We start from the raw sequence: 25,267 nt of genomic DNA on the forward strand, positions 1-25,267 counted from the left end.
CCTGCTTTTTTTTGGTTTTTGTTGGCATGGAATATCTTTTTCCATCCTTTCACTTTCAGTCTGCATGCATCTTTGTTAGAGGGATGTGTTTCTTGTGGGCAACAAATAGTTGGGTGTTGTTCCTTAAGCCAGTCTGCCCATCGGTGTCTTTTAACTGAAGAGTTAAGTCCATTCACGTTTAATGTGACTATTGATACATAGTGACTTTGCCCTGCCATTTGCCAAAGATAAGTTCTAATATATGCTTTGAGCTTCCCATGCTCTTTTACTGGTAGGTGTTCTTCCTTTCCCTTCTTTCATATTGATGGCCGTGTTTCTGTGTTTCTGTGTGTAACACATCTTTAAGTATCTTTTGTAGGGCCGGACGAGTGGCCACAAAGTCTTTCAATTTCTGTTTGCTATGAAAGGTCTTTATTTCACCTTCATTCACAAATGAGAGCTTAGCAGGATATAATATTCTGGGCTGGAAATTTTTCTCTCTTAGCACCTGTGCTATGTCTCGCCATTCCCTCCTAGCTTGTAGTGCTTCTGATGAGAAGTCTGCTGTGAGTCTGATTGGAGATCCTCTGAGAGTAATCTGATGTCTCTCTCTTGCACATTTTAGGATCTTTTCTTTATGTTTCACTGTGGTGAGTTTAATTACAACGTGTCGTGGTGAGGATCATGTTTTTGGTCATGTTTACTGGGGGTTCTAGGAGCTTCCTGTACTAGGATGTCTCTGTCCTTCTCCAAACCTGGAAAGTTCTCTGCTAGTATCTCACTAAAAAGGCCTTCCAATCCTTTCTCTCTCTCCATGCCTTCAGGAACTCCTAGAACCCGAATGTTGGGTTTTTTTAATAGTATCCTGTAGATTCCCAACAATATTTTTTAGATTTCTAATTTCCTCTTCTTTTCTTTGATTTGACTGTATAGTTTCCTGTGCCCTGTCTTCTAAGTCCGATATTCTCTCTTCTGCTTCGCCCATTCTGTTTTTAAGGCTCTCTAATGTGTTTGTCATTTGATCTATTGAGCTCTTCATTTCATTTTGATTTCTCTTCACTATCACACTTTCCTGTTCTACTAGTTTCTGCGTTTCATTTTGATTCTTCCTTAAAATTTCATTTTCACGAGAGAGATTTTCAATCCTGTCCAATAAGGATTTCTGTAGTTCAAGGATTTGCTTTTGAAAACTTCTAAATGTTCTTATCATAAATTTTTTGAAATCTGCATCTTGCATTTCTTCTATCTCATCATCTTCATAATCTTGGCTTGGGGTGTTTTGTTTATTTGGAGGCGTCATAGTGTCATCGTTGATCTTGTTCCCTCGATTTCTGTGTTTATTGCTTGGCATGGTTAATTCTTTTTCCCTCACTGTGAGGTTTTTTTTTTTATACTATGTCTGTGTTAAGTGGACTGCCTGCTGTTGGAGGAGCCTTGGAGGCTTGAGATGGGTGTGGCCTGAGAGCTCTGCTTGGTTCTCAGGGTTACAGGTGTGCAAAGGTTATGCGTGGTAAATCTCTATTTATTTATTTATTCATTTTTATTTTATTTTATTTTTTATTCAGGAGGTAAGTAATACTGCAAGGCTCCGCTTCCAGCGCCAATGTGTGGACTCGGAGCCGTGGGCGTCCCTCCTCTCCCCGCTTGTGTCTGTGTCACATCGACTCCCCTTCCCGCACTGGCGCTCAGACTCTGCGGCTCTTATATTCTATTTAATCTTTCAGAAAAATCTATGAATTTTCTATTATTATTATTATCCTCATTTTATGATGACATTACAGAATTTGCCCCAAAACACAAAGATTGTCACAGCTGAGCCCGCATTGGAACCCAGTTATTCATGGTTCCAAAGTATATGCTCTTACATGACAACTATCCCAACTAAGTTTGAGAAATGCATTAAAGCCAATGTGGTTCCATTTTATAAGAAGTTTCTGAAATATGGAAATTGAGAATATTAAAGACACTGCACTACAGTAACTCAAGGAAGCTTAAATTCTTCAAGTCTCCATGAAGAACAAATTCTCACAGCCTCTCCCTCTTTCTGCACCACCCATATTCTCGCCACAGCATAAGAGCAGATCCACTGACGTGAGACAATGAGAAGTATTCACGAAAATAAATTCAAAAATTCCTCACTTCCAGTGCTGTAGCAAAGGATAGGATAGGGCTGCATTCAGGAAAGTGAATCTAGATTTGGGGAAAGGCGTCCTAATAGAGCTGAACTGTCACATCGGCAAAAAGACGAGCAGAACCGTGGGCCGGACCTGTGTGCGTGAACACTTGTATGGCCCAAATTCTACTTAGCTGGCATTCCTTGTTCGTGCTAAAGGATTTCTGCATCCTCTCGTTAAAGGCTCTGCATCATAGGCAAACTAATCAATACGGAAGGGTGGGGGGAACTGTCCCACTCAAACAGCAGCAGACGACTTGTGTAGTGCTTTCTAGAAAACCTAACCGAATGAACCTAGGTCGAGGATAGGATAGCTAACCAACTATAGTACTTCACAGTAATTCACAAGTATTTTTTATATTTTTTTTATTCGACAGGTAGAGTTACAGACAGTGAGAGAGACAGAGAGAAAGGTCTTCCTTCCGTTGGTTCACCCCCAAATGGCCACTATGCCGGCGCTGCGCCTATCTGAAGCCAGGAGCCAGGTACTTATCCTGGTCTCCCATGCGGGCACAGGGGCCCAAGCACTTGGGCCATCCTCCACTGCCCTCCCGGGCCACAGCAGAGAGCTGGCCTGGAAGAGGGCCCATTCTTAGCTGCTGCAAGGAGGCTCCTCTCCGGGAGTTGCCTTCCTAGGAGAGAAGCGTCTTTTCAACACATCAGCACAGGCAGCCCAGGGAGCCATGAGGCACTGCTTCGCCATCCTCAGCACATTCTCTCCCAGAGACATCCCTGCGGAGGCTCGCGAGCCCCCAAGACTGCTTCCACAGGCAGGGCACAGTGCAAATGGAATCGCTCTTACCTGCTCCTCTGCATGGGGCCATCTTGTCTGGAGGGAAAAGAATGTTACCTTAACCCAGACTGCAAAGGCCGTCTCCTGAGTAGCCCATCTCAGCTGTCACTAAGTGTGGCCACAGAGTTAGTTTCCAGAATCTAGGCAAGGCATCCCAAGGCAGGAGTAACTCATGTGTTTCTTGCCATGTCGTAACACAAGTGTACGGTGTGCCCTCAGGGTCTGTGGCCTAACGAGCAATTGCACGAAGCAAGGAATGACGGCATCTGGAACGTCAACACAACCCCAGCCTCCCCTCGTGGCTCCCATCACTGAGTAATCGGAGGCTGCCCGTAGTGCCTTGTCAGCCGCTGCACGATGCCATCTGTCTCTCTAAGCAGGCTCAGTGCAGTTGTCCTTCCCTTCTGAGAAGATGTTATCCAGTTATCTCACATCACTGCCAAGAGGCTTCCATAATTTAAAAGACTTCTTTGCACAGCCAAATAGTTCTCATAAAAGTTGGAAACACTCCACCAAAGACCATGAAAAAAAAAAAAAAAGGTATCTCCAAAGGCTTGGAGGACTCTGTGCACGGATACTTCTTGGGGGAGAAGGAGTGAAGCGCTAGGATTAGAGGAGGGCAGAGAAAGAAAAGAGGACCATGCAGGATGCTCAGCTGTTGGATGGCATCCACGTCTTCAGTCCTTGGACCCACGGGAAAGCAAAGAAAAAGAACAAGCAAACCTTAACACCACCCAGCAAGGACCGCCCCTGCAGACCGGGATGCGGCACCCACGGACTTGGAACACACTCACATCATCTGCTGTGAAGATGGATTTATGGCGAGGAAACGCTCTCAAGGGCATGGGCAGCTTGAAGAGGACAGTGGTGCTCTGGAACCAGAGGAAAACCTGCCCGACGTCCCACAAGAGGAAGCCAATAAGCGCACGACAGACTGCAGCTAGAGAACAGGGTATACAAAGTACCCAGAGCTGCCTGACCAATCACTGCACCAGGAATGTGTGGCTTTCCTGGAGCCCACTGTTCCGCCGACAGCAAGCACAGGGCAAGGCATTTTACAGACAGATGATAATGGCCTTCAGTGCCTCTCAGACTGGCTCCAAGCCCACACTGTGTACATTGCTAAAAGCCCCTATGTAATTGTGAACCTCTTGCAGGCCCTGTGACTCCGTGTGCTGGTAATAATTACACAGACTGGATAATTAGCTTCTGACATAAGAAGGAATGAAGGTGAGAGAAGAAAATGCAGACCTGATCATCTTTTACTTAAAACAAGGGCACAAATTGAAAAAACAACAATAAACATTCTGCAGCATTCATTTGGGGAAAAAACACCAAAGTCCATCTATCCAGTTTCCTGTAAGAAGGGACAAACTTCTCCACATTCACCTGATTATTCTTTTCTGATATTTCTGAGTGCTGCAGCCTCATTTTATTTTTTCTTTCGACAATCTTGCCTCATCAGTTTTGAGATTCCTGGGAGAAGCTCTAGGCCCAAGGCTCACGACAGAGCACAGAGTGTTAACACTCAGCTCCCGCAGGTAGAGGAAGATTGACCTGTGCCTGCAGTACACCGAGGAGCTGGAATGGAGCCCCCTGCATAATGCTGCAAGTGTTGAAGAGCTGTCGCCTCCATGAAAAGAGAATTAGAAAAGCCCTGGGAGACAGCAGGAAGATGTGCCATCTGTCCAAGGCCAAGAGGGGAAACAGAAAGAAGCTCATGAGACACTGAATGCCAGGTATTCAGGGTCTCAGTCCACACTAGTGACATGGGAAGGGGTCCTGAAGACAAGAAAGCAAGACACCGGCCTCTTCACCGTCGCTGAGCACCTGAAGGCACTGGCAGACGGTACCCATGGACTCCTCTGTGAACATTCTCACAACCATGGGTTCCAGGGGCTCCTGGGAGGAAGATGCAGCCCAGCTGGTGGGGAACTCAAAATTAAAAAAAAAAAATTAAATCAACAGGACAGAAAGTGCCTGGAGGGACAGCATAGACTCCAACAGTCCTGAGAGCTGAAAAAGACTATGTGAAAAAGTTTTTAGCACTACCGAGGAGATAAAAAAAGTAAGTAAGTAAATAAATACAGAACACAATAAAGCAAGCTCTGGCTGCGGTCTGTTATTATTATAACTAAAAATTCAATAAATGACAATGATATGCATCGCAGATGCAGGAAGAAAATAGCATGGAAGAAGAGGTCATATGTACAACACTGAAAATGATAAACTACAGATTAAAATGCCTCATTTAAGTACCCTAAAATACACAAGCCCATTATGAAGAAAGCTTGATAATACTAATAAAGGACAGGAAAGAAGATATGAACACGTGGAAAATGTGCTGAGTTCTGTTAGGAGATTCAATATCAGAATCTTAATTCCCCTTCAAGTAATTTATAAACTAGCCCAACTCAAAATATCAAAATAATAGCTAGATGAGTTGATTATAGAGTTCACAAAAATAATCAAATAATCTGGAAAACACTAACTAGAAAGATCAATGGAGGAATTATTACTACCAATATCTAAATATTTTATTGAATGTCTATGCACAAAGCCACATTGTATTGGTACATAAACAGACAAGTGCTGTAGAAAAGGAAACCCAGGGTATAGCCAATTGCTCATGGTAATTCACTATATGACAAATTCATTCCAAGGGGGGTGGAGGAGGAGGCTAAACAAGCAATAAGAATCACTTCAGGAAGTTAAGCAGCTATATGAAAAAATAAGTTGAATATATAGCTCCCACCTCCTTTGTAATGGAACAATGATTTAAATATTCTTAGTGAGGCAAATAAAAGTAGAAGATATGGGATTGCTCCATTACAAGGTCCTTTCACTCTGAAAATTCAGAATATTCATGAACTGATAAGTTACACAAATTTTTAAACTACTGGAGTGATAAAATTATAAGACAGAAAGGCAAATGGATAATCATAAAAAAATATTTTCAGCTCATTTAAGACCAAGAATAACCTACGTAGAATACACCAAAAACTGTTATGAATGGATGAGCAAGAGAACTCAATGTAAAAATGGTCAAAAGATACGGACAGATGCTCACTGTGCTCAATTTACAGAAACAGAATATTAAGACAAAAGGACATCGAGAAAATTGTATCACTTATTGGGTTGATAAAACTTCAAAATTTGATCTTAAATCCGTAAGACTGGGCAAACAGACACTACGTGTCTGAGTAAATTAGCACAACAGCCAAGAAGGACAATATCTATAAAATTTTAAGTGGAAACACTTTCACTATCACACATTTGAAATGACTAGTATCAATATCATCGGTAACACTATAGCAAGGGTTTAAAATCAATCCAAAATCCACCAATAGAATTATAACTCACATGTGCAATTGAACACATTGTAGAACACATTGTAAGAGGATTTTCTATTACCATTAAAAAAACATTTCCAAGCTGCACTCTTAAGTGAAAAGTAAGTCAAGACACAGGAGAGTGAATGTGTAAGCTAACTCTGCAGTGTTAGGGAAAGGTGGTTAAAAATCCAGTGAAATAGAAAAGATCAAATGGCAAGACGGTGAAAGTGAGGGCGCACACTGATAGTCCGGGAAAGGATAGTTTAATAAAAGTGGAGTTACTGTAGTCTCAGGAAAAGGCTTGGGGAAAAATTGCAGAGGAAACTCTCCCGAATCTAGTGGATGTGACATGAAGAACCTACGGGGAGAGCAAGGACGCCCATGGCGTGGAGGACAGCCGCGGAGTCTGCGCTCCAGCACTGGAAGGGGAGGTGAGACAAAAACCTCGGTAACCCGAGACATTGGCAGGGAAAGGCAGAAAGAGCCTAGAGGGAATGAAAGCCCCACTGGGGAAAGCTCACCAGGCTGACTAGAGGAGAGAAAAAAACTAATAAGGGGAACCAGCATGGACACTAGCCTCTCTCTCCACTCACCTTACAAAGCCGAGCAAGACAAAGAGCAGGCACCATTTTGAACATACGTAAAGTGGTACCCACCATCAGCCAAGCAGAAAAAACCTACTCTGGTGGGGATAAATAACAGGAGGTTAGGACCTAGTGAAAGTGTGGAGCTAATGAACTGAGATTGTGAAAATCTGAGGGTGGGCGAGAGAACTCACCGAGTACACAAACTCGGTAACCTTGGTAACCCGGTGAGAGACTGTGGAGATATTTGAGACCACACTGAGGGCTGCATAAACCCTTTGTGCGGTCCCTGGGGTAGAGAAAGCAGATGAATACCCACAGGAGCCACATTTCATACATCAACTACCCTCAATTGCACTCAGCTGTGCGGAATTACTTCCCAACTGAGTCAAAAAAAAAAAAGAGAGAGAGAGAGAGAGCGAGAGACAACCTGGGTGAGTCACTTTGGCACACCCTTAACCCTGAAGAACCAAACAGAGCTCTCTGGCCACACCCATCACAGCCTCTAAGGATGCATCAAAAGCAGACCGTTTACTTAATCTAGAGTCATAGTATAACAAGAAAAAACACCACAGCGAAGAAACCAAAGAATATCTCCAATATGCCAAACAACAAATGCAAAAACCAAGGTAACAAGAACAAGGAAGACACTATGACACCCTCAAATGAAAAAGACACCAGAATTCAAGATTATGAAGATGATGAGATAGAAGAAATGCAAGAAGCCGATTTCAAAAAATTGATAAGAACATTAAGAAGTTCTCAAAAACAAATTCTTGAACTACAGAAATCCTTAATGGACAAGATAGAAAATCTCTCTCGTGAAAATGAAATATTAAGGAGGAATCAAAATGAAATGAAACAACTAGTAGAACATGAAAATGTGATAGTGACGAGAAATCATAATGAAATGAAGAATTCAATAGATCAAATGACAAACACATTAGAGAGCCATAAAAACAGAATGGGTGAAGCAGAAGAGAGAATATCAGACTTAGAAGACAGGGCACAGGAAAGGATACAGTCAAACCAAAGAAAAGAAGAGGAAAGTAGAAATCTAAAACATATTGTCAGGAAACTACAGGATTTTATTAAAAAACCCAACATTCGGGTTCTAGGAGTTCCTGAAGGCATGGAGAGAGAGAAAGGATTAGAATGCCTTTTTAGTGAGATAATAGCAGAAAATTTCCCAGGTTTGGAGAAGGACAGAGACATCCTAGTACAGGAAACTCATAGAACCCCTAATAAACAGGACCAAAAGAGATCCTCACCACGACATGTTGTAATTAAACTCACCACAGTGAAACATAAAGAAAAGATCCTAAAATGTGCAAGAGAGAAACATCAGAGTACTCTCAGAGGATCTCCAATGAGACTCACAGCTGACTTCTCATCAGAAACCCTACAAGCTAGGAGGGAATGGTGAGATATAGCCCAGGTACTAAGAGAAAAACTGCCAGCCCAGCATATTATATCCTGCAAAGCTCTCATTTGTGAATGAAGGTGAAATAAAGACCTTTCACAGCAAACAGAAATGGAAAGAATTTGTTGCCACTTGTCCAGCCCTGGAAAAGATGCTTAAAGATGTGTTACACACAGAAACACAGAAACACGGTCATCAATATGAAAGAAGGTAAAGGAAGGAAACCTCACAGCAAAAGATCACAGGAAGTTCAAAACATATATTAGAAAATATCTTTGGCAAATGGCAGGGCAAAGTTACTACTTATCAATAGTCACATTGAACGTTAATGGCCTGAACTGTCCAGCTAAAAGACACCAATTGGCTGACTGGGTTAAGGAACAAAACCTTTCCATTTGCTGCTTACAAGAAACACATCTTTCCAACAAAGATACATACAGACTGAAAGTGAAAGCCATGCCAACAGAAATGAATAGAGAGCAGGTGTAGCCATCTTAATATCGGACAACATAAACTTTACCACAAAAACTGTTAAGAGAGACAAAGAGGAGCACTATATAATGATTAAGGGATCAATTCAACAGGAATTACATTCCTGGTATGCAAGGATGGTTCAACGTTCGCAAATCAATCAATGTGATTCACCACATTAACAGACTACAGAAGAAAAAACATATGATTATCTTAATAGATGCAGAGAAAGCATTCAATAACATACAACACCCTTTCATGATGAAAAATCTAAGCAAACTGGGTATGGAAGGAATATTCCTCAATACAATCAAAGCAATTTATGAAAAACCCACGGCCAGCATCCTATTGAATGGGGAAAAGTTGGAAGCATTTCCTCTGAGATCTGGCACAAGACAGGGATGCCCACTCTCACCACTGCTACTCAGTATAGTTCTGGAAGTTTTAGCCAGAGCCATCAGGCAAGAAAAAGAAATTAAAGGGATACAAATTGGGAAGGAAGAAGTTAAATTATCCCTCTTTACAGACGATATGATTCTTTATTTAGGGGATCCAAAGAACTCTACTAAGAGACTATTGGAACTCATAGAAGAGTTTGGCAAAGTGGCAGGATATAAAAACAATGCACAAAAATCAACAGCCTTTGTATACACAGGCAATGCCACAACTGAGAAAGAACTGCTAAGATCAATCCCATTCACAATAGCTACAAAATCAATCAAATACCTTGGAATAAACATAACCAATGACGTTAAAGATCTCTACGATGAAAATTACAAAACTTTAAAGAAAGAAATAGAAGAGGATACCAAAAAATGGAAAAATCTTCCATGCTCATGGATTGGAAGAATCAATATCATCAAAATGTCCATTCTCCCAAAAACAACTTATAGATTCAATGCAATACCAATCAAGATACTGAAGACCCTCTTCTCAGATCTGGAAAAAATGATGCTGAAATTCATATGGAGACACAGGAGACCTCAAATAGCTAAAGCAATCTTGTACAACAAAAACAAAGCTGGAGGCATCACAACACCAGATTTCAGGACATACTACAGGGCAGCTGTTATCAAAACTGCATGTTACTGGTAGAGAAACAGATGGATAGACCAATGGAATAGAATTGAAAACCAGAAATCAACCCAAACATCTACAGCCAACTAATATTTGATCAAGGATCCAAAATCAATCCCTGGAGTAAGGACAGTCTATTCAATAAATGGTGCTGGGAAAATTGATTTCCGTGTACAGCATCATGAAGCAAGACCCCTACCTTACACATTACACAAAAATCCACTCAACATGGATTAAAGACTTAAACTACTGACACCATCAAGTTATTAGAGAACATTGGAGAAACCCTTGAAGATATAGGTACCCGCAATGACTTCTTGGAAAAGACCCTGGAAGCACAGGCAGTCAAAGCCAAAATTAACATTTGGAATTGCATCAAATTGAGAAGTTTCTGTACTGCAAAAGAAACAGTCAGGAAAGTGAAGAGGCAACTGACAGAATGGGAAAACATATTTGCAAACTATGCAACAGATAAAGGGTTGATAACCAGAATCTACAAAGAGACCAAGAAACTCCACAACAACAAAACAAAGAACCCACTTAAGAGATGGGCCAAGGACCTCAATAGACATTTTTCAAAAGAGGAAATCCAAATGGCCAACAGACACATGAAAAAATGTTCAAGGTCACTAGCAATCAGGGAAATGCAAATCAAAACCAAATGAGGTTTCACCTCACCCCGGTTAGAATGGCTCACATACAGAAATCTACCAACAACAGATGCTGGAGAGGATGTGGGGAAAAAGGGACACTAACCCACTGTTGGTGGGAATGCAAACTGGTGAAGCCACTATGGAAGCCAGTTTGGAGATTCCTCAGAAACCTGAATATAACCCTACCGTACAACCCAGCCATCCCACTCCTTGGAATTTACCCAAAGAAAATTAAATTGGCAAACAAAAAAGCAGTCTGCCCCTTAATGTTTATTGCAGCTCAATTCACAATAGCTAAGACCCGGAACCAACCCAAATGCCCATCAACAGTAGAGTGGATAAAGAAATTATGGGATATGTACTCTATAGAATACTATACAGCAGTCAAAAACAATGAAACCTGGTCATTTGCAACAAGATGGAGGAATCTGGAAAATATTATGCAGAGTGAATTAAGCCAGTGCCAAAGGGACAAATATCATATGTTCTCCCTGATCGATGACAACTAACTGAGCACCAAAGTGGAAACCTGTTGAAGTGAAATGGACACTATGAGAAACAGTGACTTGAACAGCTCTTTTCCTGACTGTTGATGTACAATGTAATACTTTATCCAACTTAGTATTTTTTTTTTGTTCTACTACTATTGGTTGAACTCTGTAATTAACACACAATTATTCTTAGGTGTTTAAATTTTAACTGAAAAGTGATCCCTGTTAAATATAAGAGTGGGAATAAGAGAGGGAAAAGATGTACAATTTGGGACATGCTCAATCGGACTTGCCCCAAATGGTGGAGTTAGAAACGTGCCAGGGGATTCCAATACAATCCCATCAAGGTGGCATGTACCAATGCCATCTCACTAGTCCAAGTGATCAACTTCGGTTCACAATTGATCACACTGATAGGTCTAAGAGTCAAAGGGATCACACAAACAAGACTACTGTCTGCTAATACTAACTGATAGAATCAAAAAGGTAGAGAACGATCCAACATGGGAAGCGGGATACACAGCAGACTCATAGAATGGCAGATGTCCTAAATAGCACTCTGGCCTCAGAATCAGCCCTTAAGGCATTCAGATCTGGCTGAAGAGCCCATGAGAGTATTTCAGGCATGGAAAGCCAAGACACCCTGGGGAAAAAAAAAAAAAAAAAAGAAGAAGACCTAAATGAAAGATCTCTGTGAGTGAGATCCCAGTGGAAAGAACGGAGCCATCAAAGAAGGAGGTACCTTTCTCTGAAGGGAGGAGGGAACTTCCACTTTGAGTAAGACCCTGTCTGAATAAGATCAAAGTCAGCGAACTCAAAAGGCTTCCATAGCCTTGGCAACTCATGACAAGAGCTTAGGGAGATTACTGACGCCATAAACAAGACTGTCAAATTGTTACGTCAACAACAGGAATCACTGTGTACTTACTCCTCATGTGGGATCTGTCCTTAATGTGTTGTCCAATGTGAAGTAATGCTATAACTAGTACTGAAACAGTATTTTACACTGTGTGTTTCTGTGTGGGTGCAAACTGATGAAATCTTTACTTAATATATACTGAATCAAACTTCTGTATATAAAGATAATTGAAAATGTATCTTGATGTGAATGGAATGGGAGAGGGAGCAGGAGATGAGAGGGGTGCAAGTGGGAGGGAAGTTATGGGGGGGAAATCCATTGTAATCCATAAACTGTACTTTGGAAATTTATATTTACTAAATAAAAGTTAAAAAAAAATCAAATGAAAAACTGAAAAAAAAAATCCAGTGAAATATTCATACAAGCGTTTGCACATGCATAAGGAAACTCTGAAATAAACAAAATAACTACAAAGCAGTGGTTAACTTTGGGAAGTCAGTTGTCAGAAGAGAGATTTTCCACTGTGTGACTTTTAACACTCCAATTTCTGAATAGTAATCTATTACTATATTCAAAAATTAAATTTAAAAATACAACTAAAAACCTTTAAATTCAATGATAATTAAAATTAAATGCACTAAGAATTGGCATACAAAAACATGAGTGGGTTATATAAATTAGGTTAGAATCTAAATATTATTTATCTATAACATATTATTTAAAACAAAGGAAATGTGGAACAAATATAGTAATATGACAACAGCTATTAAATCCAGGTGCTGAGCCGGTGCTGTGGCTCAATAGGCTAATCCTCCACCTTGCGGCGCCGGCACACCGGGTTCTAGTCCCGGTTGGGGCGCCGGATTCTGTCCCGGTTGCCCCTCTTCCAGGCCAGCTCTCTGCTATGGCCAGGGAGTGCAGTGGAGGATGGCCCAGGTGCTTGGGCCCTGCACCCCATGGGAGACCAGGAAAAGCACCTGGATCCTGGCTCCTGCCATCGGATCAGCGCGGTGCGCCGGCTGCAGCGGCGGCCATTGGAGGGTGAACCAACGGCAAAGGAAGACCTTTCTCTCTGTCTCTCTCTCTCACTGTCCACTCTGCCTGTCAAAAAAAAAAAAAAAATCCAGGTGCTGGTTATTTGGTTGTTACGTTATCCTCCATACTTTGTTGTGTGTTTTCATTTCATTTTAATTTATTGCACAAAATTACCCATGAAAGTGAAACATAGCTTTTTTTAGTATATATAAAAAATTTGCTCCAAGTTACCAAGACTTATATTATGCACATGCTTATGTAATGTTTAATATTTTATGAATATCTTTTAAATATCAAATGCAATACTTAAGACGTTGAAGTGTTGACTGCAAGCAATGAGAAACTAAGTTATTTGAAATTTAGGATTAAGCGGCCAGTGGTTTGCATGGGAGCATTAAGCCACCGCCTATCATGCCAGCATCCCCAAAGGGTGCCAGTTCATGTCCCAGCTGCCCCATTTCTGATCTAGCCCTCTACTAATGGCCTGGGAAAATTGTGGAAAATGGTCCAAGTACTTGGGCTCATGAATCCACATGGGAGACCTGGAAGAAGCTCATGGCTTCAGCCTGGCTTAGCTCTGGCCGTTGCAGCCACTTGGGAAGCAAACCAGCATATGCAAGATCTCAAGCTCTCTCTCTCTGGAACATTGACTTTCAAATAAATTATTTTTAAAAAAAAAGAAAAGAAATTTAGGAATAAGATTCAAAATTATCTAATGCCACAGATCTCAAACACTGGCACACACCAGTGTTTCTATGAATTCCAATGTCCAGTTTCAACAATTTCAAGTCTATAACGTCTGGTTTCTCAGGAGAAAAGCTAGATAAATGCTATGTAAATTAGCAAACTCTGCTGCGAAGTCTGAGGCTCACTGGCCTGCAGCATCCAGAGGTGCTTCGTTTTTTAAGACTGATGTATTTGAAAGGCAGAGTGGCAATGAGAGAGAAAGAGAGGGAGAGAGCGATCTTTCATTCACTGATTCACTCCCCAAAGGAGCACAACCACCAGGGCTGGATCAGCTACAGGAGGGGCCGAGAACTCCATCTGGGTCTCCTTGTGGGTAGCAGGGACTCAAGTACTTGAACATGATCTGCTGCTTCCCAGGTGCATTAGCACATAGCTGGACGAGAAGTGGAGTAAGGGGGACTGGACCCTCACTGGTGCTCCCATATGGGATGCAGGCATCACAGGAAGCAGCTTAACCCTCTACACTCCAACTCCCACCATGAGCAGTCCTTCCTCAAGTGTTAGAAGAGCCTCATGGCTCCAGTGCTGGAGAACATTACAGTCCTCAGTCCTGCCATGGGTCCTTCTCCTGTGCACGACTGATGGTGGTGCCCCGAGACCCTGCACCACACCAAGAACCGCCTGTTAGTCTCAGAGGAGGCTTTAGAAAAGTCATACAGATCAGGCATTTTTTCTTCTTCCTCACTTAGAACTGTACTCAAGAAACAGCTGGAGGAATGCAGGCTATGTTTAAAGCAAGAACCAGTCAAGTGGCAAAAGGTGTTTAAAAGGAGATTATAAAATTTACTGTTCTGGAAATGCTAAAAAAAAAAAAATATAGTCTTGCTGGTAGCAGAAGACTAAACTAACGACCTCTGCAAAGCTTTCATAGCCCTATGGTTTTAGATATAATTAAATGCCCAAAGGTAAAAGAAAATAAGAAATAGAATGGGTTTTAGAATGGTAAGTTAACAATATAATAATGGGTTAGGCAAAAACATTTTTGGTGCTCCTTTAGAGTTGTGCAATGAGTTTTCAAAAACTTGAAAGAAGAATGTGAGGGCAAGTGTGGTGTCTTAAGTCCTTTAGCAACTCTGCTGCCTAGCAGGCGAGCTCTGCTGTATTCCAGCTGCACAGCTTGCCTGGCCTGAGAAGGTTTTGCCATTGTTAGCTTGCCTTCCCCTGAGCATCACATCTGGTTCCAGGCAAACAAAGAACTAGAACGGACTCTAATACAGGTGCACAGTCAGCACTTTCTCATGAGCACAATTTCAATCCAAATAAGTTTAAATGGCCTGAAACTGAGAGTAGGAAGATGTTAATTTTCATTAAGCCCAGAGCCACATTTTTACAGCCCTGCTGTGATTGTGTTAACAAAGTTATCAATTTCAAGCAACCCTCTGACCCCTTTTGAAGCTCCATGTCCACCCCTATATGTAGTATACAGACACACACATCAAGGATAGTTTTTCTAATTTTTAAATTTTTAATTGACACTGTACAGATATTTAGATACAGTGTGATATTTCAATACATATATGCACTGTGTAATGATTACAGCAGAGTAACTGTTATAATTATCACCTTAAGCATTTATCACTACTTTGTGTTAGAAACCTTCAAAATCCTCTCCACTAGTGACTTTGAAATGCAGTTAAATGCTGCCAACTGTATTCATCCTTCTGGCTATAGAACATTATAAAGTTATTCCTTGTATCCAGCTGTAACTCTGTACCCAGTGACCATCATCTCTCCTCTCCACCACCACTCTCAGCTTCGGGTAGCCACTATTCTACTCACCACTATGCTGCGATCAATTTTTTACTAGAAGCATGTATTTTTTAAAAAAATCAATGGCACTATACTGCAATAACCAACTGCACATAATTTTCAATGCAACTTTCCAACTTGTCTTAGTTGCAAAGGCTGCAGACGCTATCATCAAGGATAGAAGACTGGACCTGGAGTTGAAGCTCTGGGTCTAGATTTTGATTCTAACATTTACTAGGTGTGCCATTTATACTAGATCGTGTGTGTGTGTGTGTGTGTGTGTGTGGCAGTTTTAAAACACTCCAAACTAGGGCCGGCGCCGCGGCTCAGTAGGCTAATCCTCCGCCTTGTGGCGCCGACACACCGGGTTCTAGTCCCGGTCGGGGCACCGGATTCTGTCCCGGTTGCCCTTCTTCCAGGCCAGCTCTCTGCTGTGGCCAGGGAGTGCAGTGGAGGATGGCCCAGGTGCTTGGGCCCTGCACCCCATGGGAGACCAGGAAAAGCACCTGGCTCCTGCCATCAGATCAGCGCGGTGCACCAGCCACAGCATGCTGGCCGTGGCGGCCATTGGAGGGTGAACCAACGGCAAAGGAAGACCTTTCTCTCTGTCTCTCTCTCTCACTGTCCACTCTGCCTGTCAAAAAATAATTTTTAAAAAAAATCTTTCTAAAACACTCCAAACTAGATTATTTTCAAAAATAAGGGGGTAAAAATTACCTAAGAGGCAGGAAATGAACTAAAATCACTGTAAGATCAGTATTTATGTGTCATTACCACTTTAAAACTTTATATTCGAGGTCACAAATTTGGTTCTCAACTCTCAAGCAAGTAAGGTGAGTGAAAAACCATGGTCAGTTACAGGATTTATAGAGTCCATAAGACTAAAACAAATGTTTTCATAAAATGTGCTACTATAACTTCTGCTGAATCCAGAGAGAAACTTTTCCTGTTGAGTTTTTCTAGTAAGGACAAATGCAGTGAACAATGCTCTCCAAGTAGCCTTAGACTAAATGCAAGAATAAGCTTCTTATCATGTGCATCATGCTTGTCAACGCAAGCCTGAAAATACACTGTCCCCAAATCTCAATGCTATAAAACCAGTTTTAGGGAATAGACTAACTCATGTGTTAGGGACACAGATCCCTAATGGCAACTTAAAGCCTTTGGAGTGGAGGCCACAAATGGACAGAAAATAGACCCACTGATATATTTTCACTGGTCTATTAGGTTTGGAGAGTTTTTCCCATAACATTAAAATTAGGAGATTTCCCATAAGACTCAAGTCCAGGGTGTGTTTTGGTTGGTAGAACCAGCACCACTGGGCTGGGATTCCACAGGAGGAAGCCACTGGGAACTAGAGAGCAGCCACTGCCTTCAACATCATCCCTTTTCTGTCTGCCTACATTAGTCATCAACTTGGCTGTTTGGCCCCCACACTGATACTTAAAACCACTGACCTGGAGGAATGGGTAGAGTATGTTTAACTTGGACAGAGACACATCCATATTTCTCTCACCAACCTTTGAATATTCAACAGCAGCAAAATTCATGGTGTAGCCTTGAGCAGGAAATTTCATCCTCTCTGAGCCTCCGTTTGCTCATCCTAAGAAAAGCAACTGATAAAGACTACCTCAGAGTTACCATGAGGACCAAACGAGACTTTTCAAAAAGATGAACTGCTAATTACCATTCAAATGAACCATATTATTCCCACAAATTTTCCCTAATGCTAGCTTACATCACCTTAATCACCACAGAGTTTTAGAAATTTCTGTCTTTACTGGGTTATTTCTTTTCTTTTCATAAACTTCTAATACTTTGGTTGCCTGTTAGAATGGATGTTTCCTGTGTAACATTTCGAATCTTCTTGGTCATCCCTCTTACTCCAATCACTGCTGTAATGACAAGTTCAAAGGTGGTTCAACCAGCTTAGTGCAGGTACCACCGGACAGTTGTGCACCCGGGGTCTAAAGGAAATACCCCATGCTTGCTGCTACAGGACTCAGCCAACATGCAGCACGGGTGTCATCAGAAACCAGCTTGGGATACTTCATGCACATCCCAGAAGTACATGTCCTTGGGAATACCCTTGACAAATGGATAAATGGGAATGGATGCCTAAGTCATCTTATGCTTTGTCCTGTGAATGAACAGATCTGAAACACATTTTTATAATGCCCCTCAGAAAGTTCCAGCAGGGTTCAAGTATCAGTCACCCAGACGAGCAGCTGATTCATCACCGTCTGCTGTCTTCCTCCTTCCCTGATTCAGTCTCCTTGTCTCTCACTCCTGCTCCCTGGGATCACATTCCAATAAATATCTGTGCATAAGCTTTGTTTCCAGAAGCCCCATATTAGATACACTCCAAAACAGGCTGTTAGAAATCATCCTTCAAGGGGTCCATCAAGAGAGTGGAAAGATAAGCCATGGAATGAGTGAAACTTTGGAAAATCTGATGAGGGATTTAGATCTAGAACATATAAAGAATTCTAATAACTCAACAGTAAAATTAAAAATAACACTAGACATTTCTTTGCCAAAGATATATAAGTGGCTGGCAAACGTGAAAAGGTGCTCAACATCATTAGCGATCAGGGAAACTCAGGTCAAAACCACAATGACGACACTACTTCACACCCACTAGAAAGGTTATAATCAAAAAGTCAGAGAGGTAAGAAATTTCAATGATTATCTCTCTGACAGGAGCATCAATTTGAACAATTTACATGTGAAACTACCTTCATAAGAGCTAAGGAAACCAAGAAGAGATCTCAGAGCTTGATTATAGCAAAATAATAAGAAAATACGGATTGAAGAAGGCGGAAAAATAGAATTGTTCAAGACAATGTGTTCACCCAACTCTAAGCAACATGGTGTAGAGACAAATGTCTCCTGCTTGGGGTCAGGAAGAAGAAATTAAGTCTAAGCCTCAGACTTGGAGTGGGCAGGTCCTCCCAATGGCCCCTGCTCCTGAGCCGGTCCCCGCATACCAAGCCTGTTAACCAAGGAACTACCTCTACCACTCTTTTCCCAAATTCAGGCAGCACAGCATGGAAAAAGACTCCATCTACCAGAGGATAAAACAGAAAAGTAAACACAGGAATTGGCCTTGGAAATCAATGCCAGGAAAATGAAACCTAATACCACTGTATTCTAGCAACCATAGTTCCAAGTCAGTTCCTGCAGATGGAGCCTCTGGACCTATCCCATTGTCAGGTGGAGACCTGTGGCCCCAGTCAGATGGGCTTTCCTTCCAACCAGCATACTACCACAAGCTACGGTGGTCTTAGGCCACAAGTAACACCATAGCAGGAAGCAGCCATAGCAATGTAGATCTTGGTCCTGTCACTGCTATGGTCGTCTTGGTGGGCCGTGGCTTCTAGCTGTCACCCAGAATTACAGAGTTGGTAGCCATGGGACCATGGCCTACTCCCAACTTTCCCTCAAACCCAGGCAGCACAATACCAAAAGAGTAACTGTCTGCTTGGAAAAACAGGTAGGTGGGTGTCAATCCAATGCTTAAGAGCCCAGGGCTGGTCTCAACACAGTTAGTCCCAGAGCAAAGCAGAATCCCAGGACTCCTGACCACAGGAGAGTGACTATGTGTGAGGAGCCTGGACCTATCCCACACCCATGTGGATGGATTAGCCTTTCTAGCCACTTCCTAGTTCATGCTGAACAACACATCAACTATGGATTGGGACAAGTTTGGGCCTGGAAGCACCCCAATATGCTCAATGACAACACACAAACTGCAGACACCTGGCAAATCTGGCTAGCTAGTGCCGACACAGTCCAGTGACAAAAGATGGCAGAGAAAATAAGTCATCTGCTTAGAATTTCTGGGATGATAAACATTAACTACACAAAGCCAGATTATGAAGAATGGAAGCTATCTCATCCTTTGATGCACAAACATTGCCATATGCCTTCAATAATATTCAGGTGACGATGATCTCATCTACTAACAAAAGAGGTGCCCGCAATCAACAACAACAACAAAATAGATACATACAAACTGAGTATTTTGAATAGCTATTTTAAAGAAACTCAATGAACTTCTACAAAACAGATAATACTTTATCTGAGAAAGATGAGATTTGTAGTAATTTTGAAAAACAAAACATTGAGCTGAAAAGTACACAAAGAAAATGAAAAATGTGATAGAAGACATCAATAGGGGAATAGATCAAACATGAAAAAGAATCAGTGAACTCAAAAACCATTTTAAAGTACATAGTGAACAGAGAATAAAGGAATTCAGAGGAACAAAGAAAACATACAGAAATGTTGGGACAGCATTAAAAGAACAAATATTTGGGTTATTGAAGTTCAAGAGAGACCTGAGAATGCGAAAGTGGTAGAAAACTAATTCAAATAGCTAATAACTGAAAATTTCTCCAATCCTACAGGATAATACAAATATCCAGGCAGAAAAAGATCAAAGGTCATCAGTGATATTAAACTCAGTCAAGTATACAAGATGTTTTATAATACGTCTCAACGTCGAAAGACAAGAACAGGAGCCAAAAGGCTACAAGACAAGAGAAAGAAATAATACGTAAGCATTTTCAATTCCACTGGCAGCAGACTTCACAGTAGACGTCTTACAGTGTAGGATTGAGTAGAATGAGTTTTGGACTCTGTCTCTCTCTTTTTTCCCACTCCGTGTGTGTGTGTGTGTGTGTGTGTGTGTATCTTCTTGTCTCTTAAATACAAATCAGTTAACTAAAAAGCTATAAAAAATACTTAGGAATAAATTTAACCAAAGAAGTGAAATATCTCTACATTGAAAACTACATAATGTTGAGGAAAGAAATTGAAGAGGACACCAAGAAATGGAAAGACAGCCTGTGTTCATGAACTAAAACAATGGACTCTCTTAAAATCTCTGTACTATCCCAAGAAATCTGCAGATACAATGCAATCCATGTCATAATATCAATGACTTTTTTTTTTGCAGAATTGTGGAAAAAAGCTACTAAAATACATATGGAACCAAAGAAAAGCCCCAAATTTCTGAAGCAGTTGAACAAGAGCAAAGTAAATGGCATTAAACTACCCAGTAGTTGCAGCCACATGGGGAGTGAACTAGCAGATGGAAGATCTCTCTCCCCCTGTCTATCTCTCTCTCTCTCCCTCCCTCCCTCTCTCTAACTTAGCCTTTCAAACAAATAAAATAAATCTTTAGGTGTGCATACATTGATCAATGCAAAAAAAAAAGTCTAGAAAAATACACATATATGAAAATAAATTATTTTTAAATAACACATATTATAGAAAGGACTATTTTTTTCAATAAATAGTGATAGGAAAATTGAATGCTCACATGCAGAAGAAACTAGACCCATATCTCTCACCATGTACAAAGATCAGCTCAAAATAGATTAAAGACCTAACTCTAAGATCTGAAACCATAAACCTGGTAAAAGAAAACATAGGATAAATGATTCAGGAAGTTGGAATGGGTAAGGAATTTTGGATAAGATCCCCAAAGCACAGGAAACAGAAGCAAAAATAGATAAAAATGGAATTACATAGAACTAAAGGATATTGTACAGCAAAGTGGTCAACAGAGTGAAGATGCAACCTGCAGAATGGCAAACAGTGTCTTCAGGCTAAGTATCTGATAAGAGGTTAATAACCAGAATGGGGGCCAGCAATGTGGAACAGTGGGTTCAGCTGTCACCTGCGACACCAGCAACCCACATGGGGACCAGTTGGAGTCCCAGCTGCTCCACTTCTAAGCCAGTTCCTGCTAATGTGCCTGGTAAAGCGGTGGAAGATGGCCCAAATATTTGGGCCCCTGCCATCCATGTGGGAGACCTGAAGAAGTTCCTGGCTCCTGGCTTCATCCTGGTCCTGTGCTGGCACTGCAGCCATTTGGGGAGTGAACCAGGGGATAGAAGATCTCTCTCTCACTTGCTCTCTCTCCCTCTCTCTCTCTTTTTCTCCAACTCTCATTCTCTCTGCAACTCTACCTTTCACATAAATAAACCTTTACAAAAGTGTTTTCCTTAAAAAAAAAAACAGAATATATTAGAAACTCAAAAACCAATCTGATGTAACAAAGGCAATAGATCAAAATAAAAAATTCTCAAATGAAAACACACAAATGGCCAAGGGGTACATGAAAAAATATTCAATATCACTAACCATAAAGGAAATGCAAATCAAAACCACAATGACATACCACCTCACCAAAGTTTGATTGGCTACTGTCAACAAGAGTGAAGATAACAAATGCCAGAGAGGATGTAGAGAAAAGGGAACATTCGTACACTGTCGATAGGAATATCAATTAGTATAGGCATTGTGGAAAATAGTGCAGAAGTTCCTAAAGCAAATTTAAAATAGCATGACCATATGATCTAGCAAACTCACTACTGGATAAATACATCCAGGGAAAATGAAATCAGTCTGAAAAGAACTCTGCACTCTCAGGTTTACTGCAGCACTATTCCCAGCAGCCAAGAAATGGAATTAACAGAAATGTCTGTCAATAGATTAATGGGTAAAGAGAATTCGGTACACATAAAGAAAACCATTCAGCCATAAAATGGATGAAATCTTGTCATGTGTCACAACATTGATGGAACTAAATATCAGTAAGTTAACTGAAATAATCCAAGAAAAGAAAGACAAATACATGATCTCACTCACATGTGGAATTTTAAAAGTTGATCTCCCAGAAGTTGAGATTGCAATAATGGTTATTAGAGGTTAGAGAGAGTAGCAGGAGAGATAGAGGTACTAAGTAGTAAGGCAAATCAGACAGCAGTAAGTTCTGCTGTAGTGTTAAAACTGACTGCAAGATAATGAGATTGTACTCTAAAGTTCAAAAAAACTAAAGAGATTTTAAATATTTTCACTACCAAGAAGTGGTAATTGAGAAGACAAATATTCTGTTTGAACATTAGACAATGTATACTTGTACTGAAAAATCACATGGTACCTATAAATATGTGCAATTTTATGTCACTTTTTAAGAAGTTGAATAATAAAAAGCGTTAACAAGAATGTGAAGAAGGCGGAAGGCTCACACACTGCTGGTGGGAATGTAAAATGGTACAGTCATTTGAGAATACAGTCTGGCAGTGCCTCAAAGTTTAAAAATACAGCCACCATATGATCTAACAATTCTACTACTATGTATTAATGTAGAGCCAAGAGATATGAATGCATGGATGTACAAATCTTATACATTATGTTCATAGCAACATTAGTCATGATGGTCAAAAATTAAACAATCCAAAATGTCTGTAATTGATGAATGAATAAAGTGGGGCATACTCATGCAATGGAGTATTATTTAACAACAGAAAGAACACATACCACAACATGAACCAATCTTGACACATTATTCCAAATGAGCGAAGTCAGCCACAAATGCCCATCTATCATTTGGTTCATTTATGGGAAATATCCAAAACTTGCAAATGTTTGAGGACAGAATGATTAGCGCTCACCTAGCATTGGTGGAGCTAGAAGGATTAATGGGTACAAGTGAGGGGTGTGATTTTCCTTTTGAGAATAATGAATATATAACATAAATTTGATTTGTAGTTATGAGTACACAACTCTGCAATCAAAGCCACTGAAATGTACACTTCAAATGAGTGAGTTCTATGATATGTGAATTATATCTCAATAAAGCTGTTAAAAATAGAAATCAATTTTTCATCGACAACAGCCTACAAATCACAGTGGTTATTCATCACCACAAAACATCACTGGATTCTCCATTTGTCTATTTCTTTCCTTGCAGTTCAACTGCTTAAAATAGTAGTGTCCAGAGCAGAGAACATTTCTCCAACATTGTTCACATCTACCTTTCTGGCTTTCTCATTCTCTGGTGGTATTTTTGTTATCTACTATACAGACATCAGAAATTTGACCTCACATGACAATCCTTTGCAATAGCTAAACTGAAAGACAGCCACAGGGCCAGCATTGTGGCACAACAGGTTGAACCTCTACTCACAGTGCCAGCATCCCATACCAGAATGTCAATTCAAGTCCTGGCCACTCTGCTTCCAATCCAGCTTCCTAGTAATGCACCTGTGAAACCAGATGATGGCCCAAGTACTTGGGCCTCTGTTACCCACAAGGGAGACTCCAAAGGAGTTTTTGTCTCTTGACATAGGCTGGGCCCAGCCCTGGCTGTTGAGGCCATTTAAGGAGTAAGCCAGCAGACAGAAGATAGCTCTGTGTATCGCTATACCTCTGTCTCACTACATAAATGAATTTTTTTTTTAATTTAAAGAGAGAGAGAGCACCACATCTTTTCACCAATCCCCTTGTCATTCCCACTCTCATTGTGGCCACACCCCAAAAATAAATTAACTGTCACATCATCATTTCCATGTCCCAATCCTGTGATTAAATTCAGGCCTAGAGTACTTTGAGGCTGTTGTTACTGAGGATTGAAGCTGTGGAATGACTGATAGGATGGCCATGCACATAAACTAAATCTCTGAAGAAGAGGCAAGGTGGGAGCCCCTATTTGTTCAACACCACACTACTTACAGTAAGGGTGGGAAGGGTGATAAAAAAAATCCATCCACATTCATTTTACCGTGTATTGCTCTAAATAACTTAAGTCTTGTGTTTTGCTTTGTCAAAAAATCAGGGAAAAGAAATGAGTGTCCACACCTTTCTGGAAAATAGCTATTTTACTGTGTTCCAGCAAACAATACACGTTTCTGATGCTTACTCTAGTCAGGTCCAAATCTTCAGCACTGGTGATATTCTTAAGCTTAGACTGGAAAAGTCTACCAGACAGTTATTGTGACAACAAAAATAGGAGCTGTACTGCCCCGCATCTTAGCTCTTCACTAAATGAAGTGATGTATTTTTTTCAGGTATTTTTTTTCATAGCATTGGGCCTACAGTTCTCAATTTGAGTACCAGCAAATATTGTCTGAACAACGAATCCCACCTAGCCCAAGACTCGACACGAGCTGACTTAACTGCTTGGTGTCGGTTTTGTGAAGTAATGGATACCTAATCCAAGAGAGATGCTTCAAGAATTAAGATAAGCTTCAGTGGATGACATTGGTTATTGCTACTTTTCTCCCTAATTTCTGCATTTCCTTTCATCTTGGACCTTATGCCAGACCTGCTGGGAGACTGCAAGAGGAGAGAAACAAAATTTGTTCATCCTAACCTCTTCTGAAGCTGTGCATGGAGTTATTGCCTGTTTAGTTCAGAAACAGGCTGTAGGAAGGAGCTCATTCCTCACTTCCTCTTTGCAAATCTCAGGCATAAGAGCTTGGAAATATAGATTATATCTTTTCAACTTCTCCTTATTAAAACATAAGGACATTTTTAAATTCCCCTCATATAAGCAAATGTATTTACTTATAAATTTTACAGATTACTGTGCTCATGTTATATATACTAACATACATAGAAATTAGAAATAAAAATATTAAATAAAAATATTTTAAAACATTTTATTGTATTTGTTAAAAATTCTAGAACTATTTTTCTCACACTGAAAATAATAATAATGTTAGAGTGAGGTGAAATATGGGTAGTGTAATAATTTCTTAATATAGCCAAAGGAGAATTCCTATATCACATAGGGAAAATGTCTACAAGTTTCTTGTTGTTCATTTGTGTTAGGATTATTTTCAGTCTTTAATTTCTTTCCTAAAATATTTTAAGTCACTTGGCCATGTTATGAATGTTAGCTGAGTTAAAGTTAGAGAATATGCTGTTACTCTTCTTAACTACACAAGCAACATGATGCCTAGTCCAACATGCTGAACAACAAACTGAGAAGCTAGTAACCACCAGTCACTCTGTGTTGTAGAACTTTCTTTGGGATGACTGACAATAGAGTTAAGGTGCCACAGTCAACCTACAATTGCACTGATTTCTTTATTAGATG

General features: G+C 40.6%; 1 long non-coding RNA gene across 2 annotated transcripts in view; it reads right to left on the reverse strand.

Moving 5' to 3' along the window:
- The window catches only part of LOC138845910 (uncharacterized), a 132,235-nt gene that overhangs the window by 70,103 nt on the left and 36,865 nt on the right, over nt 1-25,267 (reverse strand). The window contains exon 1 of one of the 2 annotated variants that reach the window (XR_016222808.1): nt 6,874-6,955. The exons of the other annotated variant lie outside the window; for it this stretch is intronic. This is a non-coding gene — a long non-coding RNA (uncharacterized LOC138845910). Of the gene's footprint in view, nt 1-6,873; nt 6,956-25,267 lie in introns of those variants that run through there. 2 annotated transcript variants of the gene reach the window in all.

The sequence above is a fragment of the Oryctolagus cuniculus genome, chromosome 16, assembly GCF_051225735.1.
Source record: "Oryctolagus cuniculus isolate XC-2025 breed Fujian yellow rabbit chromosome 16, ASM5122573v1, whole genome shotgun sequence".
NCBI classification, from domain to species: Eukaryota; Metazoa; Chordata; class Mammalia; order Lagomorpha; family Leporidae; genus Oryctolagus; species Oryctolagus cuniculus.